Raw genomic sequence first — 26,298 nt, forward strand, 5'->3', positions numbered from 1 at the left:
CTCACAAGGTCTTCCTGCAATTTATCACAATCCACTTGTGATTTAACTACTCTGAATAATTTTGCATCATCTGCAAATGTGATTACCTCACTCATCGTATTCCTTTTCAGATCATTTATAAATATATTAATAAGCAGCAGTCCAAGTACAGATCCCTGAAGCACTCCACTGTTTACCTTTTTCCACTGAGAAAATTGACCATTTAATTGTTCTCTCTTTTTCCTGTCTTTTAACCAGTTTGTTATCTATGAAAGGATATTGCCTCCTGTCCTTTGACTTTTTAGTTTTCTTATGTATAATGAGAAAGAAATAAAATTTACCTTCACCATGAAATTGGAGATTGATATATTAATGAATCTATATGCACATGTAGCCCAGGGAAATTTTAATACCATGATGAGTAAATGACCCACTATTTCTTTTATGTATGAAAGAAGAGGTACAATTGGCAACTGAATGGCGATGAGCTAATATTTCTGCTAATAATTCCATTGCTTTCTGAACTCTTGGGGTTAAGTCTGTCTTACCCAAGACTCAGTTTTATTAGGAAATTGCACTGTATTTGTGAGTCATTAATGATTTGTGAACCATGATGAGAACAATAGAATATGTAATAAATCCTTGGATGTGTCAGAAAATGAGATGTGAAATCCTTCTTATAAGTATTTGAATTTACAAATTCCAGAGGATTAGCTCGGGTTATGGTGAGTTTGTGCAACCATATGAATGAACGAATCTTTTTTTTTTTTTTTCAGTTGTAGCTCTGTATAAGGGGGATTTCAGTTCTTCCATTTCTATCCACACTTTGAGTGTATTTATTTATTTAAAAACTCTTATATTACGCTTATTCCACAGTTCAGAGTAGAGAACAAATTCGTACAGTGCGTGAAAATGTCATATTTTCAGCAGAAGGAATAGATTTATGAACCTAGTTTAAAAAGTTGCTAAACTATTTTGAAGGGATGACATACGTTTACGAGTATAGAGGATGACAAAAGTCTGCAGCGTTTCAAATATTTCATCATTTAGGGGGTAATTATCAAATAGCCTGCAGAGTTGCTAAGCATGAGAGTACTTGAACTTCAGGTCGTTTTTCTTTGAGCATTAGTTAACATAAAAATGCATGTGCTACAAGTGCCTGTGTACTTTGTGCCTGCTATTTGAATAGAAAAGCGAGCAGGGAAGGAGGTAAATAAATACCATGTAAGGGTGTAGTTTTACTCAGAAATGCCTCCTTTTATCCCAGATGAAAGAATGTGTATTGTGGAAGCCAATGCATACATTTTGCTGGATTGAGTAAGGGTAATGTTAAAGATAGGCCAGTTTACGCAGGCAATACTTGGAAAATTGCCCTTCGCAGTGATAAAGGATACTCAGTTGCAGGAAAGTGAATGTGAAGCTGGGGTTTATGTTTAAGTTAAGCCTGAGGTTGTAACAGCAGGAAAAGAAAATAGGCAGACTGGACAGGTGTAACAGGATGCCCGAATAGGAGGTAGGCAGACCTCGCACAGTACTAAACACATACACACACACACTATGATACAAGATATACGGTAATGACAATATAGCTTTATTTACAGCACACATACTTCATTTCCCGTGACTATAATACATACCAAATCAGCATCCTGCCACTCATCAGGTCAGGGAACCCCAGTGCGACCGAAAAACAGCATCAGGTCGGGGAACCCCAGTGCGACCGAAAAACAGAAGCACACAGCTAATCAGCATCCGGCCACCCATCAGGTCGGGGAACCCCGGTGCGACCAAAAAACAAGAGCACACAGCTTCAACGGGAAAGATCTTGCACCACTCGTAGGTGCACAGGTGAGGCTCCGTTGCTTGCCGGAGGGCCCTGATCTCTTATAGCGCTAAGTAAACAAGTGCGTGTGCATGGATGAGCCAGCACCTGGGTCTGGGAACCTTTCTAGGGCTGCTGACCAGGCATTCCCGTTGAGTCAGGTCTCAGGCACAGACGAGCTACTCTCCCCCACAACCCCTTGCGTAAGCCCTGCTGATACTGTTCTTCACTTGATAAACAAGTTTTGCAAAGTTCAGCACAGTGTTTGTCCTGAGAGCATTTATTTTTTATCCCATCGTATTACAACAGGTCATGTGATCTTTACCTGAGATCATGAGGAGGGCAATTTTCAAAAGCCATTTACCCTAGGAAGTTCAGCCCTATGGCCCCAAAATGATTTATTGTGTCCTGTCACTGGACACTGCCTGTGAACAGCCCCAAATACCTGTGGGATTGCCCAAAAAGACAACCCGAGCAAGCATTTCAGAAAAAAAAAAGCTTCTCTAATTTTCCGGTTCATGCTCCAAGGCACCACAGTCCTTTCAGACACAAACAGCAAGCATCTGAATACAGGTTGGCATAAATTCTATGCCACAACCAAACATTTTTCCTTGCTGTCTCTTACCATATGGCTAGCTTTAGCAGCAGTCCTTTCACTTTCAGTCCTCTTACTGGGATATTTTCCACCTGGAATGGCAGTTTAGTTTGCCACGGTCTTATCTGACTGGTCTCTGTTTCTTTGGGAGACCTCTGACTCTTTTGCTGACATTGCTTCCTTGGCAGTCAGCTAAACTGAGAAGGACTCTGGTTTCTCTAAGGAAATCCTTAATTAACCTCACCTTTATTCTCCATTTGTTTCATGTTCCTCTCTAATCAGTACCCACCTTTTGATTGGCTTTATGTTAAGACTCCCTGGGACCACAACTCCCAGCTGCCTCCATGGAGCAGACGAAGCAAGCCCTCGTTCCTGCTCCCTGTTTCAAAAATCTATTTAGTACAGGGTCCCCAGATAGGGGACATATCCGATATTAAACTGAAAAGAACAGATACTACACTTGATCTTAGCCAAAAGGCCGAGAAGGTTGATCCTTGTAAGACTACAATTCCCAGCAGTCTTTTGTTCTTTGTTTCTCTTGGGACTATAACTCCCAGCAGCCTCTAGTTCTCCGTGCCTCTTTCTTTACAGCAGCCTGACCTCTGAGCTTCTCACCACAATGCCCTCTGCATATCTAGTTGGTACTGTTTCCCCATCCCTAATCTTTCCTGACTGTGTGGGGTACCCACCTTCTCACATCTGCCCATTTTTGCCCAAATTCAACCAATTTGGCCTCCTATACATCCTCTACTCTAGCTTTGAAAAGAAATTAATTGTATTCAATGACCTGGTTGAATAGCGACTTATTTCATACGTACTGGTTCACAGTGAGCAAATAAACCCTTCTGTAGTAATTTGTATTAACAAGGGTAACATCCCATAGTTTAAGGGACTGTTTTATTATCTATGAGTGAGAAGTGGAAATTATTAGATCCAAAAGCCAAAACCAAAGTAGTCAAAAAGACGAAAAATTAAAAAAATGCTGCTGCTGCAATGCCTTTAGTTTGATAGCCACAGTATTATCAGAGTGTTTAGCAGCTTCCTATCTCTTATTTGAAAGAACTGTTTGCTTTTATAACCAGTGTACCTGTACCCAGATAAGTTCTGGATGTGTAAGGCAAGGCATTCATTTAATTTGCGGTCTCTCGAATGACAGGATGATGATAACTTATGAAAACAGAATCCAATACAACCTAACAGTATATTTAAAAATAGCCGGCACTAACCCAGAGATACATTATTATAGACCTGACAACCAGATATTACAAAGTGTAGAAAGACATCCCTAGAAATTGGTTCAGTATATTGTGGCAAAACTTTATTGCTGGCCTATTATGTAAACATAAATAAAAGAAATTGCAGTGCCAGAAGAATGTGTATTCTTCTTTATTGTTTCAAAATTAGACAGCGCAAATAGCAATACTCTATATCAGTTTTTAAAAATCATTAAACTGCTAAGTTATTATTGTAAATTATAGGGTCAATTTTCAAAAGGCTTCAGCATATAAAATTGGAGGTTACATGTGTAAATAGATTGCTCGCGTGCAAATAACATTTTATAAAAAGCCTGAAGTATGTGCATAAAGCGATGTCACGCATAAATGTTAAAGAGGTAAAAAGGGTGGTTTAGGTGCTTCTCATGTCCAGGTTAAGAAGTATGTACACAAGCTGCACATATTGTACATTATTTAAGTTGTACGCATGATTTTAAACCTCCTAATTAAGTCGCAGAAATGAAAACACAACTGTTTATTATCTGCAACATTTGAGTGGGACATCTGGGTTAAGTGGTGGAAGCCAGGGTGAAGTGGTGGCAGATCTAGGTTCCTGATGGAGGTTTAGTGAACTGGTGATTAAAAGCATACACACATGTGTTTAAGTATTTGCATAATAGGAATATATGCATGCATTATAAAATATCTGCCTCTGCACATAACTTCTAGTAGTTACATTAAGGTGTTATAATCATTTCATGCATAACTCTTTTATGTGAGTACTTTATTAAAATTGAAAGTATATGACTTCCTGCATTAAAGGGGATGAAACAGCTCCCCTATGAGGAAAGACTAAAGTGGTTAGGACTATTCAGCTTGGAGAAGACACGGCTAAGGGAGGATGTGATAGAGGTGTTTAAAATCATGAGAGGTCTAGAACAAGTGAATGGGAATTGGCTATTTACTCTTTCAGACAATAGAAGGACTAGGGGGCACTCCATGAAGTTAGCATGAGGCACATTTAAAACAAATCGGAGAAAGTTCTTTTTCACTCAACACACAATTAAACTCTGGAATTTGTTACCAGGGGATGTGGTTAGTGCAGTTAGTAGGGCTGTGTTTAAAAAAGAATTGGATAAGTTCTTGGAGGAGAAGTCCATTCCCTGCTATTAATTAAGTTGACTTAGAAAATAGCCACTGCTATTACTAGCATCAGTAACATGGGATAGACCTAGTTTTTGGGTACTTGCCAGGTTCTTATGGCCTGGTTTGGCCTCTGTTGGAAACAGGATGCTGGGCTTGATGGACCCTTGGTCTGACCCAGTATGGCATGCTCTCATGCTCTTATGTTCATATTTGGAAATAGTCTCTGTCTGTGGGTCCCCTAATAACTTCATTGTTTGGTATCCTGTCCACACCAAATTTTGAAGACTCTTGTAGGGGTGGGGTTTTTTTTTTTTCAGATCAACACATATCCACCAACTGCTGTTGTGCATGTAATTGTTCTAGAAAAATAGGCCCCTTTTGTTCTGGGAAGAACTGCTTGTCTTTTAACAAAGTCAAGGGAATTAAACTTTAAACTTACTGTGGGCCTTACTCAATTAAATATTTTTTTCCATTTACTTTAGGCAAAGAATTGAAAACTGTCCTTTTGGACTATGGCCCTATGTTTCCTTGTCTAGATGTCTGTAGGACAAAATGTCGATAAAAGAGGGAAAGAGAAAAATCAAGCAAGACAAACGTTTTCTTTATTTGATATACCAGAATTTGCCAACTGGTGATTTCTTATGTTTTTCTTGAGAAAATGATTGAAACTGTATGGGAAGACTCCGATTGGTGGCACACATAACATAAATATAGAAATGGATGAACTGGGAGGTGGAAGAAGGCTAAAACTTCCTCAGGAATTTTCCCTTTGAAATTTCACTTGTAGGCCCTAATGGGGCAGTAGCAAGACCCAGTTGCCTCTGCCCTGCCTGCGCTGTAATATAAATGGATGCCAGCTAACCCGAGGTTCCCATTCGCCTCTCATGTGAGGTGGGCAAAGAGGAGCTTTGGATCAGCTGACACCATTTTTTCTTATGGTGCCGGAGGAGCAGGAGCAATTGTGGATCACTCCTGGCCCATTAGGACCTCTGACGGTAAGGAAGGAAGCCCGGAGAGATCTTGGGTAGGGGAAGGGGGCTTGGAGCAAGCACAGAGTGGCTCTTTTCTGGCCTAGAGAATGGGGGTGGTATTATGAGCGAGAGGCAAGGGAAAACAGATTATTTAGCATATAATGTCAGTTTCATTGGTTGGTCATGTGAATATTTTTAAAAGGAAGGTTGCCAGGAAAGTTCTATTTTTATTTTCAGATGCAGCTATGTAAAGTTTCAGATAATTTATTTGCTAGGGTTAACAGAGCAATAGTCAGGTATTTATGGAAAGGTCCATGACCCCGGGTCTCTTTTAAGTTGTGATTATAAGGGGTTGAGCTTTGCCCCCTTGCAAACATTCTTAGTAGGCTGCCCAAATGAAATCAATGCCTTTGTGGTGTACAGAAGGATAAACTATGAGAGGAGATTGGAAACATATTTAGAACCATATGATCTGGGCCATCTTTTCTTTTTTTCCTATAAGATTATACATGGTAACATTGGACTTCCTCCTATCTTACAGTGCACTTCCCAGATTTAGTCTAAAACTGCTAGGTTATTTGGATTTGGCTCCTTTATTTTCCATCTTGTTTTATTTCTTCCTGAAGTAGAACCTTCCTGTTGTTCCTGTTTCCGCCCACTGAATTGCTAATGAAGCCGCTCCCTCTTGTTCATCAGTTTGGGAGTCATTTTCCTGCTAAGGCAAGCATCCTTTTTTTTTGGGTGGCCCATGATGATGTTCATGATGAGGGAGGGCCAGAGCTTGACTGGGTTGCAGCAGAAGGCAAGGTATGATATCCTCTCCACCTGGGGAGGAACCAGAGAGCTTCAGCATCTTCAGGGCAGAGTTGCTTTCCCATCTACATTGGTCCTCCTGTAATGGTATTCATGAGCAACCCCCCCCCCCAAAGAAACGTAGATTTTAATATTTGCAATTTATCTGATTTAATAACATAACATTCAAAGTGCCATGTTGAGTCAGACCATTGAGCCTAGTATTCTGTTCCCAAAAGTGAATAGTAGGGATGTGCAGAGTCAAAAAAATTTGTTTTGGTTCATTCATTTCATAGGTTACAGTCATTCGCTGGGATAATTTCAAACAAAAAATTATAATTTTTGTTTGTTCATTTTATTCATTCATTTGTTTGCCATTAGAGTCAATGGAGGGAACAATGCAGTCTATTTTGGGCTTCCAAATTGGAATTTTCTAACCTTTTCTAATGAAACTGGTGGATAAACATCATCAGAAGTATGAGCACATGCCAACACATCAAGACTATATCAACATGGCACCAAAAGTGGCATAAAGAACCCAAGGTCCCACAGTGGGTGAAAACACTACCAGCAGAGGCAGGAGTTCTCCAAGCAACTCTGGATTTGACAGTAGGCACTCATTATATCTGTGCCTAGGGCAGCAAATATTTAGGGGCTGGCTAAGATTTCCTGCCTTTGAGCTTTGCTGAATCTCATTCAACAGAGAAGACCCCTCTGTTATCCTGTAACAAACTCTTACAGAAGGTGGGGGGAGGGGGGAGCTCAAAAAGTGCCTAGGGGTGGCAAAATCATAAATCTATCCCTGTCTCCAAGGCACCATCAAATGATCAAAACAGCAGCAAGAGTATCTATCCACATCATCCCAAGGCTGAAAAGCGGAGGCAAAGGGCACCAACAATAGTGGCATGACCCCCCCCCCCCCCCAAGTCTGTATGAGAGGGGCAAAGAGGCATCAAGTGTGACATGAAGAGTTTAAGCACCATGAAGGGGAACATAGTACCAAAAGAGGCATAAACCCCAAAAGAATTGATAGTAGGGATGTGAATCGTTTTCCATATCGTCTTAACGATAGAAATCGTGTGGCAGGGCAAGAAAATCGTCTTAGGCACGATTTTTTTAGTTAAAAAATCGTTAAAAATCGTTTTTTCCGATTAGTGCGCACTAACTCGAGTTAGTGCGCACTAACGGGAGTTAGTGCGCACTAACTGGGAGTTAGTGCGCACTAACTGAAAATGATACAATTTGACACTTTTCAGGTCAGTTAAGGTCAGTTTAGGAATGAATATGTATTCCTATTGGCTGCCCTCTTATTTATTCATGTTACCTAGTTTCCTACTGACAGTATATGGGGGATGGGAAATGGAAACAGTTGGTAGCTTGACAAAACAAGTAATGTGATCAGTCAATGTGACTAGAACTTGTGCCCTAACCCTGATACCAGGGGTATTGTGATCTTCCTGCACACAGTGCCCTATCCCTATTAATACCAGGAGTGTTGTGATCTTCCTGCACACAGTGCCCTATCCCTAATACCAGGGGTGTTGTGATCTTCCTGCACACAGTGCCCTATTCCTGATACTGGGGGTGTTGTGATCTTCCTGCACACAGTGCCCTATTCCTGATACCGGGGGTGTTGTGATCTTCTTGCACACATCCCGGTATCAGGGATAGGGCACTGCATGCAGGAAGATCACAACACTCCTGGTATTAATAGGGATAGGGCACTGCATGCAGGAAGATCACAACACTCCTGGTATTAATAGGGATAGGGCACTGCATGCAGGAAGATCACAACACCCCTGGTATCAGGGATAGGGCACTGTGTGCAGGAAGATCACAATACCCCGGAGGAGTGAGGGTCAGGCAGCTCCCCCCTGTCTGTGAAGCCAGCCTCTCACTAGTAATGCAGGGAGGGAGCTGTCTCAGACTTCACCATCCTCCCCCCCCCCCCTCACCCACACACCATTCACTAGCTGGGACATGGGGGAAGTCAGGAGTGAGGGTCAGGCAGCTCCCCCCTGTCTGTGAAGCCAGCCTCTCACTAGTAATGCAGGGAGGGAGCTGTCTCAGACTTCACCATCCTCCCCCCCCCCCCCCCTCACCCACACACCATTCACTAGCTGGGACATGGGGGAAGTCAGGAGTGAGGGTCAGGCAGCTCCCCCCTGTCTGTGAAGCCAGCCTCTCACTAGTAATGCAGGGAGGGAGCTGTCTCAGACTTCACCATCCTCCCCCCCCCCCTCACCCACACACCATTCACTAGCTGGGACATGGGGGAAGTCAGGAGTGAGGGTCAGGCAGCTCCCCCCTGTCTGTGAAGCCAGCCTCTCACTAGTAATGCAGGGAGGGAGCTGTCTCAGACTTCACCATCCTCCCCCCCCCCTCACCCACACACCATTCACTAGCTGGGACATGGGGGAAGTCAGGAGTGAGGGTCAGGCAGCTCCCCCCTGTCTGTGAAGCCAGCCTCTCACTAGTAATGCAGGGAGGGAGCTGTCTCAGACTTCACCATCCTCCCCCCCCCCCCTCACCCACACACCATTCACTAGCTGGGACATGGGGGAAGTCAGGAGTGAGGGTCAGGCAGCTCCCCCCTGTCTGTGAAGCCAGCCTCTCACTAGTAATGCAGGGAGGGAGCTGTCTCAGACTTCACCATCCTCCCCCCCCCCCCTCACCCACACACCATTCACTAGCTGGGACATGGGGGAAGTCAGGAGTGAGGGTCAGGCAGCTCCCCCCTGTCTGTGAAGCCAGCCTCTCACTAGTAATGCAGGGAGGGAGCTGTCTCAGACTTCACCATCCTCCCCCCCCCCCTCACCCACACACCATTCACTAGCTGGGACATGGGGGAAGTCAGGAGTGAGGGTCAGGCAGCTCCCCCCTGTCTGTGAAGCCAGCCTCTCACTAGTAATGCAGGGAGGGAGCTGTCTCAGACTGGTATCAGGGTTAGGGCACTGTGTGCAGGAAGATCACAACACTCCTGGTATTAATAGGGATAGGGCACTGTAAGAGATGACTGTAGTAGATTGAATAAAGATCTGATGTTTCTGCTCTCCTCACACCAAACAAAAACAACACACAAGCAGAGAAGCCCTTCTTACAAAGCTGAGCTAGTGAGTTAAGTAGGAGGAAAAGTAAACATACTTGTGCCAGTGTGGCTACTTAAAAAATACACTTACCAACAATCAATTACATATATTTGAACTGTGTACAGTTCCAGCCAGGACCACCTTTCTAAAATGCACAGTGATTGGCAAATTCAACATGCACTAGCATTTCAGGTGCCTGCTAACAAAAATAATAAACAAACAAGTTCTAGTCACGTGAGTGCTGATCATTACATTACTTTTTTTGTCAAGCTTCCAACTGTTTCCATTTCACATCCCCCCAACCATTACCTCAGTATTAGCCTTGGTAACATCAATAGATAAGAGCACAGCCAGCCAATAGGAATACATACATACATATTCATTCCTAAGTGACCTTTACTGACCTGGGAAGTGTGAACACTTTGTTTCATTTTCTGTTGGTGTTCGTTAGTTTCCAGTTCCATTTCCCATCCCCCCAACCATCACCTCAGTGGTAACCTTGGTAACATCAATAGATAAGAGGGCAGCCAGCCAATAGGAACACATATTCATTCCTAACTGACCTTCAGTGACCTGGAAAGTGTTTATTTGTATCATTTTCAGTTAGTGCGCACTAAATCGAGTTAGTGCGCACTAACGGGGAGTTAGTGCGCACTAACTCGAGTTAGTGCGCACTAACACGATTTAACGATTTTTAACGATAAATCGTTAGAATTTCTAATGTATCGTGTTCTATAACGATTTAAGACGATATAAACATTATCGGACGATAATTTTAATCGTTGAAAAATGATTCACATCCCTAATTGATAGAGGGTGAAAGCAACTGAAAGAGTGGCATGAAGACCCCAAAGCCTCATGAGAGGTGCAAGGCAGCCACCCGCAATGGCAAAACCACCCCACCACTCCATAGGGCACCAATTAATTTGGTAAAAAAAATCCTAGTCAGGGACAAGACAAAGGAAATCCCTAGAAATTGCCTCATATTGTTTCCGTGCAGGATCATTAGATGAAGGTGCTGGCTGATCAGTCTTCATTGGAAGCTAAACTGTTACTGACTAGAGGAACCAAATGTTCTGTAGCAATTTGCTGATTATCATCGTGCAATTCAGAGAATCCAGGACAAGATTTTTCTTCTTAATCAATTTTTACAAATGCTTCCTCCTTTACTTCAGAATCAGTAATCATGGAGGAGTGCAGTCTTGGTTCTGGGTGCTGCAATCCTTACCTTTTGCTTTGATAATAACATAAGAAGAACATAAGAGCATGCCAAACTGGGTCAGACCAAGGGTCCATCAAGCCCAGCATCCTGTTTCCAACAGTGGCCAATCCAGGCCATAAGAACCTGGCAAGTACCTAAAAACTAAGTCTATTCCACGCTACTGTTGCTAGTAATAGCAGTGGCTATTTTCTAAGCCAACTTAATTAATAGCAGGTAATGGACTTCTCCTCCAAGAACTTATCCAATCCTTTTTTTAAACACAGTTATACTAACTGCACTAAACACATCCTCTGGCAACAATTTCCAGAGTTTAATTGTGCGTTGAGTGAAAAAGAACTTTCTCCGATTAGTTTTAAATGTGCCACATGCTAACTTCATGGAGTGCCCCCTAGTCCTTCTATTATCCGAAAGAATAAATAACCAATTTACATTAAACGGTTCTAGACCTCTCATGATTTTAAACACCTCTATCATACCCCCCTCAGCCATCTCTTTTCCAAGCTGAAAAATCCTAACCTCTTTAGTCTTTCCTCATAGGGGAGCTTTTCCATTCTCCTTATCATTTTGGTCACCCTTCTCTGTACCTTCTCCATCGCAATTATATTTTTTTTGAGATGTGATGACCAGAATTGTACACAGTATTCAAGGTGCGGTCTCACCATGGAGTGATACAGAGGCATTATGACATTTTCCGTTTTATTAACCATTCCCTTCCTAATAATTCCTAACATTTTCTTTGCTTTTTTGACTGCTACAGCACACTGAACTGATTATTTCATTGTGTTATCCACTATGATGCCTAGATCTCTTTCTTGGGAACCTAACATTGTGTAACTATAGCATAGGTTATTTTTCCCTATATGCATCACCTTGCACTTATCCACATTAAATTTCATCTGCCATTTCGATGCCCAATTTTCCAGTCTCAGAAGGTCTTCCTGCAATTTATCACAATCTGCTTGTGATTTAATTACTCTGAACAATGTTGTATCATCTGCAAATTTGATTACCTCACTTGTCATATTTCTTTCCAGATCATTTAAAAATATATTGAAAAGTATGGGTCCCAATACAGTTCCCTGAGGCACTCCACTGCCCACTCCCTTCCACTGAGAAAATTGTCCATTTAATCCTACTCTCTGTTTCCTGTCTTTTAGCCGGTTTGTAATCCACGAAAGGACATCACCACCTATCCCATGACTTTTTACTTTTCCTAGAAGCCTCTCATGAGGAACTTTGTCAAATGCCTTCTGAAAATGCATCTACTGGTTCACCTTTATCTACATGTTTATTAACTCCTTAAAAAAAGTGAAGCAGATTTGTGAGGCAAGACTTGCCTTGGGTAAAGCGATTCTGACTTTGTTCCATTAAACCATGTCTTTATATCCCTTCTGTGATTTTGATATTTAGAATACTTTCCACTATTTTTCCAGGCACTGAAGTCAGGCTAAATGGTCTGTAGTTTCCCGGATCTCCCCCAGAGCCTTTTTTAAATATTGGGGTTTCATTAGCCACCCTCCAGTCTTCAGGTACAATGGATGATTTTAATGATAGGTTACAAATTTTTACTAATAGATCTGAAATTTAATTTTTTAGAGCCTTCAGAACCCTGAGGTGTATACCATCCGGTCCAGGTGATATACTACTCTTCAGTTTGTCAATCAGGTCTACCACATCTTCTAGGTGCACCGTGATTTGGTTCAGTCCATCTGAATCATTACCCATGAAAACCTTCTCTGATACGGGAATCTCCCCAACATCCTCTTCAGTAAACACTGAAGCAAAAAAATCATTTAATCTTTCTGCAATGGCCTTATCTTCTCTAATTGCCCCTTTAACCCCTCAATCATCTAATGGTTCAACTGACTCCCTCACAGGCTTTCTGCTTTGGATATATTTTAAAACGTTTTTACTGTGAGTTTTTGCCTCTATGGCAAATTCTCTCTTAGCTTGTCTTATCAATGTCTTACATTTAACTTGCCAACGTTTATGTATTATCCTATTTTCTTCTGTTGGATCCTTCTTCCAATTTTTGAATGAAGATCTTTTGGCTAAAATAGCCTCTTTCACTTCACCTTTTAACCATGCCGGTGATAATGCATCAAAGGCTAAATACTAGATGTAACCAATAATCATAAGAACCATAGGGGAATGAAATTTGAAGAAAATGTCCAAGAGAGCATGAAACCAATAAAGATAACTGAGTGGGTAAGGCCTGTGTAAAGCACTGGATGGTCTGGGCTTGACTGAGAGCAGAAATTACAGTAGGGGAAAGTGATTTGGAAAGAACCTCAAATACGCACCCTAAGTTGCCAAGATTTGCTTGGAATAGTGGCAGCAGCAGTGGCATGTTTTGTAAGGGAGAGGGTTTAGAAAGAACCCCAAATACAGACAGCATGGTGGATGCCGGTCTCAGTAGTAAGAATATGGTTGATCCTACCAGTGCACTAGTATATGCTTCAGTCAAACTGTAAAAAAATGAGTGGCACCTGGAGTAGCATGAAGGACCCAAGGAATAGTGTAACAAGTGGGCAAAACAATGGATGGCCAGGGCAAGACCATTAGGGAAAGGGATTTGTAAAGGACCTCCAGATAGCTGGAGTGGGTGATGCCTGTCCCAGCTGGAAGCGTGGCTACTTGGTTGATTAAAACAGTAGCATATGCTTCTATCAAACTGCAAAGATTGAGCAATGCACATGTCATTAAATATGGCTGGTACAGAAAAACTTCAAATGGCTCATTAGATAAGTTATGGTTCCATCTGTTGCTAGGGATAAAAGACCCCAGTATAACCAACAAAAAAATAGGGTGAGAGAACTAGGCTGGGATTGTAGAGGAGTAGAACAAAGTCAAGAACCATTAAAGAGGCATGGGAAGAGAAACATATTTTTAGTCTTCTTTTTTCACATTTTTTCAGGGGAACAAAATACCCCAGTATAACCAACCAAAAAAATATATATATAAAAAGAGGGTGGGAGAACTAAGTTGACATCCAAAAAGTAAACACAACCGAGAGGCACCAAAACTCCCATTCTGATACAACATAGGTATGGCAGGCAGGCATTTTAACAGCGTGACCCCTAAGGTGGTTTATCAGGAGCAAGGCATGTAGACAGGAATATTGCAGCAAGTTACCCTAAAGTGCTACACAAGGATCATGACAGGTAGGCAGAATAGTGGTAAGACACCTAAGGGCATGGCAGGTAGGCAGAGCAGTAGCAGCCAGATATCTAAGGTGGTAGATCTGGGGCATGGCAGGTAGATAGAGCAATAGGAGCTGGAACCCTAAGATAGTATATAAGGGACATAACAGGTAGACAGAGCAGTAGCAGCAAGACACCCAAAGTGGTATATAAGGGACATGGCAGGCACTCTTCCCTCTAAACTATGCACATGTGCATGCACACAGGTTATGAACCTGGTACTCACAACAAAACATAGAGAGCATACGAAACCCCAATACTATTTGCATTATACTGGCTTGAAATGCACAAATGTAAGCCCAACTTATAAAAATCAGCACAAAAGAAATGTTTACGCATATAGGAGCAGATTTTAAAAGCCCTACGCGCGTAAATCCAGCTGGATTTATGCATGTAGGGGGGTTATGCGCGCCGAGCCTATTTTGCATAGGCCCGGCAATGCGCACAAAACCCTGGGACGTGCGTATGTCCCGGGGCTTGAAAAAAGGGGTGGGGTATTGGCGGGGCGGGGTGGGGGTGGGGCAGGGGCATGGCCAGAGGCCTCTGTAGGGCCGCTAGGCTGGGGGATAGCTCGCCGTCACTTGGCCAGCGCGCAACCTACGCCTGCCCAGAGGCAGGCGCAACTTATAAAACAAAGGTTAGGGGGGTTTTAGGTAGGGCTGAGGGGCGGGTTAGGTACGGGAAGGGAGGGGAAGGTGGGGGAGGGTAGAACGAAAGTACCCTCCGAGGCCGCTCTGATTTCGGAGCGGCCTCGGAGGGAACGGGGAAAGCCATAGGGGCTCCCCTAGGGCTTGGCTCGCGCAAGCTGCACTAGTGTGCACCCCCTTGCACGCGCCGACCCCGGATATTATAACATGCGCGCGCATGTTATAAAATCGGGCGCACATGTGTGCGTGCCGGGTAGCACGCGCACATGTACACCGCACACGCTCCTTTTAAAATCTAGCCCACAGTGTTTATCCCATGCCTCTTTGAAATCCTTCACAGTTTTAGAAGCAACATTGATGGCAGGTAGGCAGAATGGTAGCAGCAAGATACTTCAACACTGCCTCCTACTCTGACCCTCTCCCAATGAAGAGAAAAATCAAAACCAACAGCAGTGCACTTCCTCTGTCTTTTGGCCCAGTGAGTGAGACCACTGCAGCACAATATCAGAAGCAGCCCTTCACCATTGCCAAATCCAAAAAGTTTCTAAGCTTCTTCAAACTTGTGTTTCTCTGCCAACAGTTTGAGAGTAAATAAGACTGCTTTTTGCACATGATCAGACTTTACAGTGGGAGCAGCTTAGTGTCACTTATGCTGCTGTAGGCCATTTAAAATAATGCTGTACCATGATTTGTCCTCTGGCTGGTGTTTTTGCTAACTTGTCCTGCCTCAGCTCTGATACAACTGTGAGGTTACACAGGAAACAACTGGTTCCTAGTTACCAGTTGTTGTTGTTGTTGTTTTTTTTTTGCTCAGCAGTACATATTAGCCATAGCCTTTAATTGGCCATAGACAAATGGGAAAAATAAATGAATTAGACAAATATTTCATGTGTTATTCGTGGGACCCCCTCCATTCATTTTGTGAGTCTACAAATGAAACAAATATGGCCTCATTTTTTTTGTATTTTACCCATTCATTTTAAACAAATGCACAATGCCTAGTGGCCAATTTAGGTAACAAATACTTGCCAGATCACCAATAGCCGATCTCTTTCTTGTAAGTGTAAGTGCTGGCTTTCTCAAGTATACATGGCTAATAAGTGTTTAAGGACTTGTCCAGGAACTTCTTCAATCCTCTTTGAAACCCCACTATGTTGGTTGCCTTGACCATGTCCTCCAGCAACAGATTCCGTAGCTTGATGTTGATATATGTTTTATTTTAAGCTGCCAAGAACCCTGGAGCAGGGGCATATACATCTTGTAAATAAATAAATAAAACAGCAAAGATATAGAAAGTTACAAACAGCTTTTACAATTGATACATTTGCAGAGAATGAAGGTTGAGACTGGACTGAAAAGAGGTGCTGTGCTGGGTCTTTGTCAGAGTAACAGCCCGGTGTTATTGAAGCACACAAGCATTGAGGGAACAATTGAAAAGAGTTTGTAAGAGTGATTGAAAAATATTTAATAACATGAAAAATCAACAGGCAAGAAACAGAATAGATAGTGGTAACAGTAACTAGAAGTTGAGACGAGGTGTTTTAGTTAGCTCAAGTTGTCAGAAACTGGATTGATTTCCAAAAGTTGTGAAGGTCAAGAAAAAAAGTAAGCTTGACCAGCCCATGAATGTCGTAGCACCCAAGACTCTGAATTAAGGACCCAAATTATTCTTCTAATGTGGGCATACTAAAAATACCAGCTCTGCTAGACCTGAGGTCATTTGTATAATAACATCTAGTTAATAAGTGGAAAGAGAGCTAAAGTCATAAATATATGCTTGAATTCAAGATGAACAGCTGGAAAATAAAGGCAAGACCTATTGAATAGTAAATTATCCTTAGAATTAGTGTCAGCAGTAAGGATAAGGGGAGGCTAATGGATATAAGGCCTGCATCACAAACATAAATCAGGGAAAGAAATGAACTACAGAACTCCTTTAGAAGAGATACGAGTGATGGATAAACCATCACACACCCACAACTGTTCCTTCAATGGTCATTTTAACATAGAGAAAACTGATTATTCTTTTGTGTAAAATAATAGCTAGTAACAAATACATCAAGTCTTCTGGATTTACACTAGGGAACATATTAAAAGACCAGAAGATTTATGGGGTCAGAGTATTCAGCTTATTTCTCCTTTGATTTATTGATATAGAGTAGAAGGTTCTCAGAAACAACAGAAGAAAGAATACAAACATTATACACAACACACTCAAACAGCAGAGATGATGCACTCAAGCAACACACACCAAAGAATATAGCTGTGTGCACACCAACATACAGACAAAAATAAAAAATAAAAATGTAAAATATACAGAAAAGGAGGAATATACAAGAACAATATGACTTAATACATAAACAACAAGGAGACACTATTCTTACCTACAGACTATCACCTGGAAATTTAAAACACCTGTAAGGAAGAAAATCAAAAAGAATCAAATTTCTACAGATAAAACTTAATGAGGTCAATATTTTAAGCCATTTAGATGGATTATTCACAAGTTATCCATCTAAATGGCAAGTTATCAATCTCACTCATAAGTTAACCATCTAATTCCAAGTTATCTTATCTATCTAGCTCATAAGTTATCCAGGTTATCCAAGTTATCTATCTAATTCCAAACTAGTTATCTAGTTCCAAGTTATGCATTTTCAACACATTTATAAAGATAAGAAAGAAAGAAGTATACTTATCTGACAGTACACTTTTCATTCTCTTAAAAGAATTGGTTCTACAAGAAAGGAGAAACAGAATCGTATTTAAATTTTTTGTAGTTTGCTATATTAATTACTAATTTTCTTTATGTATTTATTACTAGGTTATGGTTAAGAATAAAATATAAATCAGACAATCCTTTAAAATCACTCGATCTGATTTATTCTTTTAGCCTTGTTTTACCTCTCTATCCCTTGGAGTTGAAACCTAGTGGGTTCCAGATACTTTTCTTATTTTAAACTTGGTTGGAAAAAGGGCATCAATTAGCTTTTCCTGTGAATATTACATCTAAGGACCTTAAATGAGCATACTACCATCTCAAATCTTTTTATACACTTAGCCACCAGCAGCATGTATGAATCTGCCACAGGAGGGAGGTGATCAAATTAATTTCTTCATTTGGATCAGCTATCCTTTTGGTTTTACTTGACTTGTTCAATCCACTATTAAACTACCCTGACAATTGTTTACTTTCCCTTCAACCTTTTTAATGCATGGAATATATTTTGTCTGGGTCTCAAGGATTATAATTTTAAACAGTGCCCACACCTACTGCAAAATAAAGAAGACATTTCTCCGTAAAGACAGAGAAAACAAAAGACAATGCATGTGCGTGTGTGTGTGTGTGTGTGTGTGTGTGTGTGTGTGTGTGTGTGAGAAAAACAGAACCTCTTAGGCCTTCAGAAGTGTTTGGGTTTATAGATGGGAACCAAGACATACAATTAGCAGCAAGGGATTTTATCAGTCAAGGTTTCATTGAACCCAGATCTGCTCAATGATATGCTGCTTGAGAGAGGACCCTCCAGGTGGGGGACACTAAGCTGTCTGAAGTGGGAAAGAAAAAACAATCATACTTCCAATCACGCATCGACTTTATTATGCATTTGCTTACTCAATAATGCATATCAAAGCCCTTAAACCAGCAGGAAGAAGAACCACATCGCGTACACTGCTCCCAGCTCCTCCCTGCATTCGGGCAGTCAGAGGAGATCCGGTATCGCGAGAGCATGGCACGTACGAAAACTCTCCTTCCCTGCTTCCTCGTAGCCAAGAACAAAACTTGCCTTGTTCTTCCTCACGGGACCCAGATAAGTCCTTTCCAAGCTCAGAAAAGTGCTGAGACAAACAGCATGAGCTTCCCAGTCACAGAGACAACCTTCCTAACCTCAAGTTTCTCTCACTGACCAGAGGTAAAAGACTATCTGCAGCAGTGTTAAGATTGGGGGTTTTCCTCCTGGATCTGGTCTGGGGCAGTTAGTTAGGCTTTTTAGCAATTTTATGCTAGTCCAATGTGATGTGTTATTTTCTTGCTAATTTTCTAATATCTGCTAAGTTCTAATCTCCCAAAAGTATATTCTGGGGTAATATTGTAGTACAGGTCCTTTATCTGATATTGCTGAGCTGTTAATGGCAACTCCTGGTGATCTATCTAAGAATCTCTATAATAAAATGTCTTATCTGACACAGTGTTATGTAAATCCCTGCACTACTCAGATTGCTCATAAAGTTTTAAGTGATAAGTTTCTGTAGCTTTGCCTATCCAGGACAGAGGGAGAGTTCGTCATTACCAGCAGAAAGCTTATGCTTAGTAAATCCTTACACTCCAGTGATTATTATATTATGATCACTATTGTAATGTAGATCCACCACCTTGCACTAGCTCCTGTGTTCCACTGAGAACTAGATCAAATAAAGTTCCCCCTCTTGTTGATTCCATGACCAACTGCTGCATGAAGCAGTCTTTGAGGGCATCTATTACCTCCCTTGCATGGCCCGATGTGACATTTACCCAATCAATAATTGAGTAATGGAAGTCTCCCATTATTATTGTGTTGCCCATTTTACTAGCCAGTCTAATCTCTGTTAGTATTTTGCAGTCTGTTTCCTCATCCTGGTCAGGTGGGCGATATGTTATTCCCACTACTATACTCTTTCCTTTTACCCTTGGAATTTATATCCATAAGGATACAGTTTGTTTCCTGCAAAACTTGTATCCTGATTGACTCTATGTCATCCTTAACATGTAGTGACACCCCTCCACTAATTTTGTCTGTCCTGTCATGTTGATATAATTTGCAACCTGGTATCACATTGGCCTATTGGTATCTTCCTTTAGCACCATACTATACATTCTACCTTTCCAGTCTTATTTCTCAGATATCTTGCATTTGCTTAGATTATTTTAAAGTAGTTTTATTTGTATTTCTATTTTTATATGTCCCCACAACCTGCTTATTATCAGATGATCCAAGTAGTTTGAACTTTTTATTATCTGTGTGCTCTGTATTTAAATAAATCTGTTTTTTTTTCACCTTTTACATTTATAATTACTAAAATGATCACAATCAGTCTTTTTCATCAATCAGTGATGCTCTTTAATGATGCTGGGTCTCTGTGAATATCTTTTGCTGCATCAAGAATAAAATTTGCCCTAACCTCTGCCTCACAACTTGTACCTATCTGTTCTTTTATCATGCAATTCAAGTATGCCAGTTATATGATAAATGTGGAAACGGACCAATTCAAATTAACATTGATAACTGTGACTTAAAAAAAAATGGTATTTAAATGGTGCTTGCATGGAACAGGTGTAGACGTTACTGTGGCACAGCTGGTGCCCACATTTAACAAGCAGTTAACCAATAAAACATGAAAGAGATTGGAATAAAAATCCAATAACACTATTGTACTTTAATTTCAGGCATGAATGCATATGAAAAAATAGCATCATTCTTCTCTGTGAGTAAGATGTTCCATTTCAAAAGAAGGACTTTGTCTCTACTAGGCATAATTGGGTCATGTTGGAAGAACTGTTATGCTATATATTGCCATAGGTGCATGGGACATTGATGATCAGTTTTTTAGTTCTGAGAGTAGTGCTTGAGCAGATTCATTAATCTGGTGAGGCAAAGAGAGCTGGCTTCTTATTTTAATACAATAACATTTTACATTTTTCTTAGTTTTTTTTAAGTTTATTAGACTTTCTCATAAAACTAAATTAAAATACAAATACTGTTGAGCAATATGCTAGTTTAATCTGTGTTTAGAACACAATAGATTTCTCATTTGCTTGTTCAACTTCCCTACATTAATGTTTCTTTATCATTTCATGACCAGCTTAGTTCAATGATGACCATTTGTTGGCACAGGCTCTTCCATGGTCAACAATGCTGCTTAACCTTTGCCTTGCTTTCTATTTCCTACCATAGATACAACTATCACATAACAGGAATGGAGGAGTAGGCTAGTGGTTAGAGCAGTGGGCTGTGAACCAGGAGACTAGGGTTCACAGCCCACTGCTGCTCCTTGTGACCTTGGGTAACTCACTTTATTTATTTTTATTTATTTATTTAAAATTTTTATATACCGGCATTCATGATACAATCACATCATGCCGGTTTACATAGAACAGGGGTGTACAAAGAACAAATGAGTAACCTTTTAGTGAGGAGGAAGCAGTTACAAATAACAAGGTACTAGAACTGGGAGTAGAGAAGAAAGGGAGAGGATAACATTAGATAAAGATATTTACATTAAATTAACATTTTTACAATGGGAGGTAGTTCAACAGGCTGCAAGGGTTAATCAGTGTCCGGGAATGCTTTTTTGAACAGCCAGGTCTTAAGTCTTTTCCTGAAGATTGGGAGGCTGGGTTCTTGTCTGAGGTCTGGTGGGATGGAGTTCCATAAAAGGGGGCCGGCTGTTGAGAAGGCCCGATCTCTTAGAGTGATGTGTTTAGTAGTTTTGGCTGGGGGTACTTGGAGGGATCCTCTGAGTGCGTCTCTGGTTGGTCTGGCGGAGTTATACTTTTGGAAAGGGATTTGTAAGTCGAGTGGGGAGTGTTGATGAATGGTTTTATGTATTATGGAAAGAGATTTGAAGAGGATTCTAAAATGAATCGGCAACCAATGGAGATCTTTTAGGATTGGAGTAATATGGTCCTTCCTCCTGGAATTTGTCAGTAATCTTGCCGTAGCGTTTTGTAACATCTGTAGGGGTTTAGTGTAGGAGGAGGGTAGGCCCAGAAGGATAGAGTTACAGTAGTCGATCTTAGAGAAAATGACAGCTTGAAGGATGGTTCTGAAATCTTGAGTGTGGAAGAGTGGTCTAATTCTTTTCAGAACTTGAAGTTTATAGAAACAATCTTTGGTGGTTCTGTTGATGGAAGCTTTAAGGTTCATCCGGTTGTCTATTAACACTCCTAGATCTTTCACATGTGTAGTAGTGGGGGTGGTTGGAAGATTAGAGATGGAGTTGTTGTTATCTGAGGAGATGAATAGTAGTTCTGTTTTACAGGAGTTTAGTACTAGGTTTAGGTTAGATAGGAGGCGTTTAATTTCGAAGAGACAGTTTTCCCAGTGATTCAGTGTTTTTGTGTAAGACTCTTTAATGGGTATCACGATTTGGATGTCGTCAGCGTAAAGGAAATGTTTGAGGTTGAGGTTGGAGAGGAGTTGGCAGATTGGTAAGAGGTAGATGTTAAAGAGGGTAGGTGACAGGGAGGAGCCCTGAGGGACTCCTATGGGAGCGTCCATTCTTGAAGATTCTTTGTCCTGTATCTTAACTTTGAAGCCTCTGTTGGAAAGAAAAGATTTAAACCATGAGAGTGCGGTGTTTGAGATGCCTATAGAAGCCAGAATGGAAATGAGAGTGTAGTGGTTGACCGTATCAAAGGCAGCTGATAGGTCTAGTAGAATCAGGAGGAAGGATTGGCCTTTGTCAAGGCCCATTAAGATGGGAGATTGGCGATGGGTCGGAAATTGTTAGGGTCTTTGGGGTCCAAGTTGGGTTTTTTAAGTAGAGGTTTGATGGAGGCCAATTTGAGGTCGTCAGGATATAGACCTTGGGTGAGTGAGCAATTTATGATGTCCGTTTACCCTCCTTTGCCTCAGATGCAAACTTAGGGCTAGTTGCCGTGCTACTGCCAGCAATAATGTTCCTCCCAGCAGCAGTGCTGTGGCTGACTCCTCCCCTCCAGCTCATTTACATGATAACGCTTTGAAAAAGAACCCCCTTAGATTATAAGCCCTCTAAGGATAGGGAAATACCTATGGAACCTGAATATAATCTGCATTCAAGTGCTGAAAGAAGTATGAAAAGCAGAATATAAAATAAATAAAAGATTTCAAAAGTTAATAGTCTTTCCCACTGCGGAGATTGCTACCAGCAGACTAGTGCATAAAAGACCATTTCCTTCCTGTAAGCTCAAAATGAGGTATTGAATTACCTCAAAATCAATGCATTCTTCCTACTGGAATAACATGGTGGCCCATGTCAAATGATGGGATACAGTTTTACTCTAGCCAAGATTCATTTTTGTTTCCTGTTTCATTTTCTCATTCCAGATAAGTCACCATTTTCTAAATATTTAATGTCACATTTCCTCAGATAAGTTTGTTCTCCCAGATAGATATCTATTCTCCCTGAGATGTTGATATTCCTTGCCAGAAGTCACTTTCATTTCCTTCTTAGATGGCTTCTCATGGGTTTTCTTCCAAAACAAAGGTCACATAGAAACATAGTAGCACGGGGCATAAAGTCCAAATCTTTCCAGATGTTTCCCGTGCTACTCAAGCGCGTAGGAAACAATTTCTAAATTTGAGGAAACAGCCAACAGGCTCTTGATTTAGGGGCCAGTTATTTTCTAAAATGTCCTTGTAAATGCCTAATAACTTTTCAGACTAATAAATTTATCTTTACTGATCCCATCCACCTGGAACGATTCTTAAGGGATAAAACTCCGCAATAGAAAAAATGTTTTGTTAGGATTTAAGGTTGTATAAGGAATAAAGGCAAGCAAATATCAAGGAAACCCCCCCCCCCCTTCCTACCCTTGATGTGGACTAGGAATGTTATGTAATATGATACGTGTGAAATTACTAGTGTGTTATTTTATTTCTTTACTTTTCTTGATTATTGCATTTGTGAAAAAATGTTATAATTCAATAAAAATATTAAATATAAAAAAAAAAAAAAAAAAAAAGAAACATAGTAAATGATAGAGATGTGCTTCGGATTAGAATTTTGTGTCAGGCTTTGTTTCGGGCCACCCCCCCCCACCCCCGTCCCGTGGGAATTTTTTCCTGTGGTTTGGGGGGTTTTTGGGGGGGGGCCCCCGATTTTCGGGTTAGTGTGCACTAACTCCCGATAGTGCACACTAACGTGGCAGAGTTAGTGCACACTAACCCAAAAATGAATTTTTTTCCAAAATTTTGGAAAAAATTCAATTGTTTTTCAGGTCTCTTGTTTTTCAGGTCTTCCAAATCAATTGTTTTTCAGGTCTTCCAAACCATTTGGGAAAAATGATTGCACATCCCTAGTAAACGATAGCAGTTAAGGACCAAAATGGTCCATTCAGTCTGCCCAATAGTGATTTTTCCACTTTAGGTAGATGCACATTTAAGGGTAGATTTTCAAAGGGTTACGTGCGTAACCCCGAAAACCTGCCCCTGCGCATGCCGAGCCTATTTTGCATAGGCTCGGCGGCGCGCACAAGCCCCGGGACGCGCGTATGTCCTGGGGCATTGAAAAAGAGGCGGGAAGGGGGTAAGGTTGTGGGCGTGGTGCTGATCCGGGGGCAGTCCGGGGGCAGCCCCAAGTCCTAAGGCACAGCGGCTGTGCTGGAGGTTCATGCGCCGGCAGCTGGCCGGCGTGCACAAGTTACACCTGCCTCAGGCAGGCATAACTTAGAGAACAAAGGTGGGGAGGGAATTAGGTAGGGCTGGGGGGGTGGGTTAGATAGGGGAAGGGAGAGGAAGGTGGATGGAACAGCTCCCCTATGAGGAAAGGCTGAAGAGGTTAGGGCAGTTCAGCTTGGAGAAGAGACGGCTGAGGGGGGGATATGATAGAGGTCTTTAAGATCATGAGAGGTCTTGATCGAGTAGATGTGACTTGCTTATTTACACTTTCGAATAATAGAAGGACTAGGGGGCATTCCATGAAGTTAGCAAGAAGCACATTTAAGACTAATCGAAGAAAATTCTTTTTCACTCAACGCACAATAAAGCTCTGGAATTTGTTGCCAGAGGATGTGGTTAGTGCAGTTAGTGTAGCTGGGTTCAAAAGATGTTTGGATAAGTTCTTGGAGGAGAAGTCCATTAATGGCTATTAATCAATTATACTTAGGGGCGGATTTTAAGAGCCTTGCTCGCGTAAATCCGCCTGGATTTACGCGAGCAGGGCTTGCGCGCCGGTGCGCCTATTTTACATAGGCCTGCCGGCGCGCGCAGTGCCCCAGGTCTCGCGTAAGTCCCGGGGTTTTCCGAGGGGGCGTCTCGGGGGCGGGGCCGTTCGGCACTGCGTTTTCGGGGTGTGTCGGGGGGCGGGCCCGGGGGCGTGGTTTCGGCCCGGGGCGGTCCGGGGGCGTGGCCGCGCCCCCCCGGAACTGCCCCCGGGTTGTGTCTAGGCGCGCCAGCGGCCCGCTGGCGCGCGGGGATTTACTTCTCCCTCTGGGAGGCGTAAATCCCCCAACAAAGGTAGGGGGGGGTTTAGACAGGGCCGGGGGGGTGGGTTAGGTAGAGGAAGGGAGGGGAAGGTGAGGGGAGGGCGTTAGCGAATTCCCTCGTTCCTACCTCCGTTCCCTTGGAGGGAACGGAGGTAGGCTGCACGGCTCGGCGGGCGCCGGCTACACGAAATCGGTAGCCTTGCGCGCGCCGATCCAGGATTTTAGCAGATACGCGCGGCTCCGCGCGTATCTACTAAAATTCAGCGTACTTTTGTTTGCGCCTGATGCGCCTACAAAAGTACGCGAGGGCGCCCTGTTTGAAAATCTACCCCTTAGGGAATAACCCCTGCTATTAATTGCATTGGTAGCATGGGTTCTTCTTAGTGTTTGGATAATTGCCAAGTTCTTGTGGCCTGGTTTTGGCCTCTGTTGGAAACAGGATGCTGGGCTTGATGGACCCTTGGTCTGACCCAGCATGGCAATTTCTTATGTTCTTAAGGTTGGGGGGAGCGAAAGGAAAGTTCCTTCCGAGGCCGCTCCGATTTCAGTGCAGCCTCGGAGGGAACGGAGAAAGCCATTGGGCCTCCCCTAGGGCTCGGCGCGCGCAAGGTGCACAAGTGTGCACCCCATTGTGCGCACCGACCCTGGATTCTATAACAGGCACGCGGCAGTGTGCGCATGTTATAAAATCAGGTGTATATTTGTGCACGCCGGGTATCGCGCACAAATGTACCCCGCACGCGCTCCTTTAAAAATCTGCCCCATAATTCCCATAGGGAACCAAACACCTACTCCCCCTTGCCTCATGTGTGTTTTAGAGTTGTAACTGCCATTCTGTGCAGTTTACTCCATGCCTTATAAGAAGCACAGTGCAATCATATGGCTGCTTTTTCAGGCTGTAACTGCCACTGCATGCCAGTTAACTCATACTTTCTAGGATGCACAATGCAGCCATATCACTATTATTTCAGGCTGTAACTGCCACTGCATGCAGGTTGCTCCAGTTCTTCATTATTCTCTTGCTGCTAGTGATCCTTTATGTTTATTCCAAGTGTTTTTTTTTTATTCTGTTACTGTTTTTGTGTCCACCATCTCTTCTGGGAGAGCATCCTAGGCAGCCACCATCCTGTCAATCAAAAATTATTTTCTAATATCCTGAGTCTACCACCTTGGAATTTAATAACATGGCCACTATTATTACAACTTCCTTTCCATCAAAGAAACTTTGGGGCAGATTTTCAAAAGTGTACGTGCATAAGATACGCGCATACTCCCCGAAAACCTGCCCAAGCTCCCCCTGCGCGTGCCAAGCCTATGTTGAATAAGCTCGGCGGCATGCACAAGCCCCAGGACACACATAAGTCCTGGGGCTTTGCTAGGGGGGCGTGTCGGGGGGGTGTCGGGGGGCGTCACGACGTTCAGGGGCATTCGGGGGGCATGGCCGAGGCCTCTG

General features: G+C 42.3%; 1 non-coding gene across 1 annotated transcript; it reads right to left on the bottom strand.

Moving 5' to 3' along the window:
* Window positions 1-2,698: 2,698 nt before the first annotated feature.
* LOC115093145 lies at window positions 2,699-2,886 on the bottom strand. Its single transcript, XR_003857181.1, has one exon. It is a non-coding gene; the product is annotated as a U2 spliceosomal RNA (small nuclear RNA).
* Between the last annotated feature and the right edge of the window lie 23,412 nt (window positions 2,887-26,298).

The sequence above is a fragment of the Rhinatrema bivittatum genome, chromosome 5 (assembly GCF_901001135.1).
Source record: "Rhinatrema bivittatum chromosome 5, aRhiBiv1.1, whole genome shotgun sequence".
Lineage (NCBI taxonomy): Eukaryota > Metazoa > Chordata > Amphibia > Gymnophiona > Rhinatrematidae > Rhinatrema > Rhinatrema bivittatum.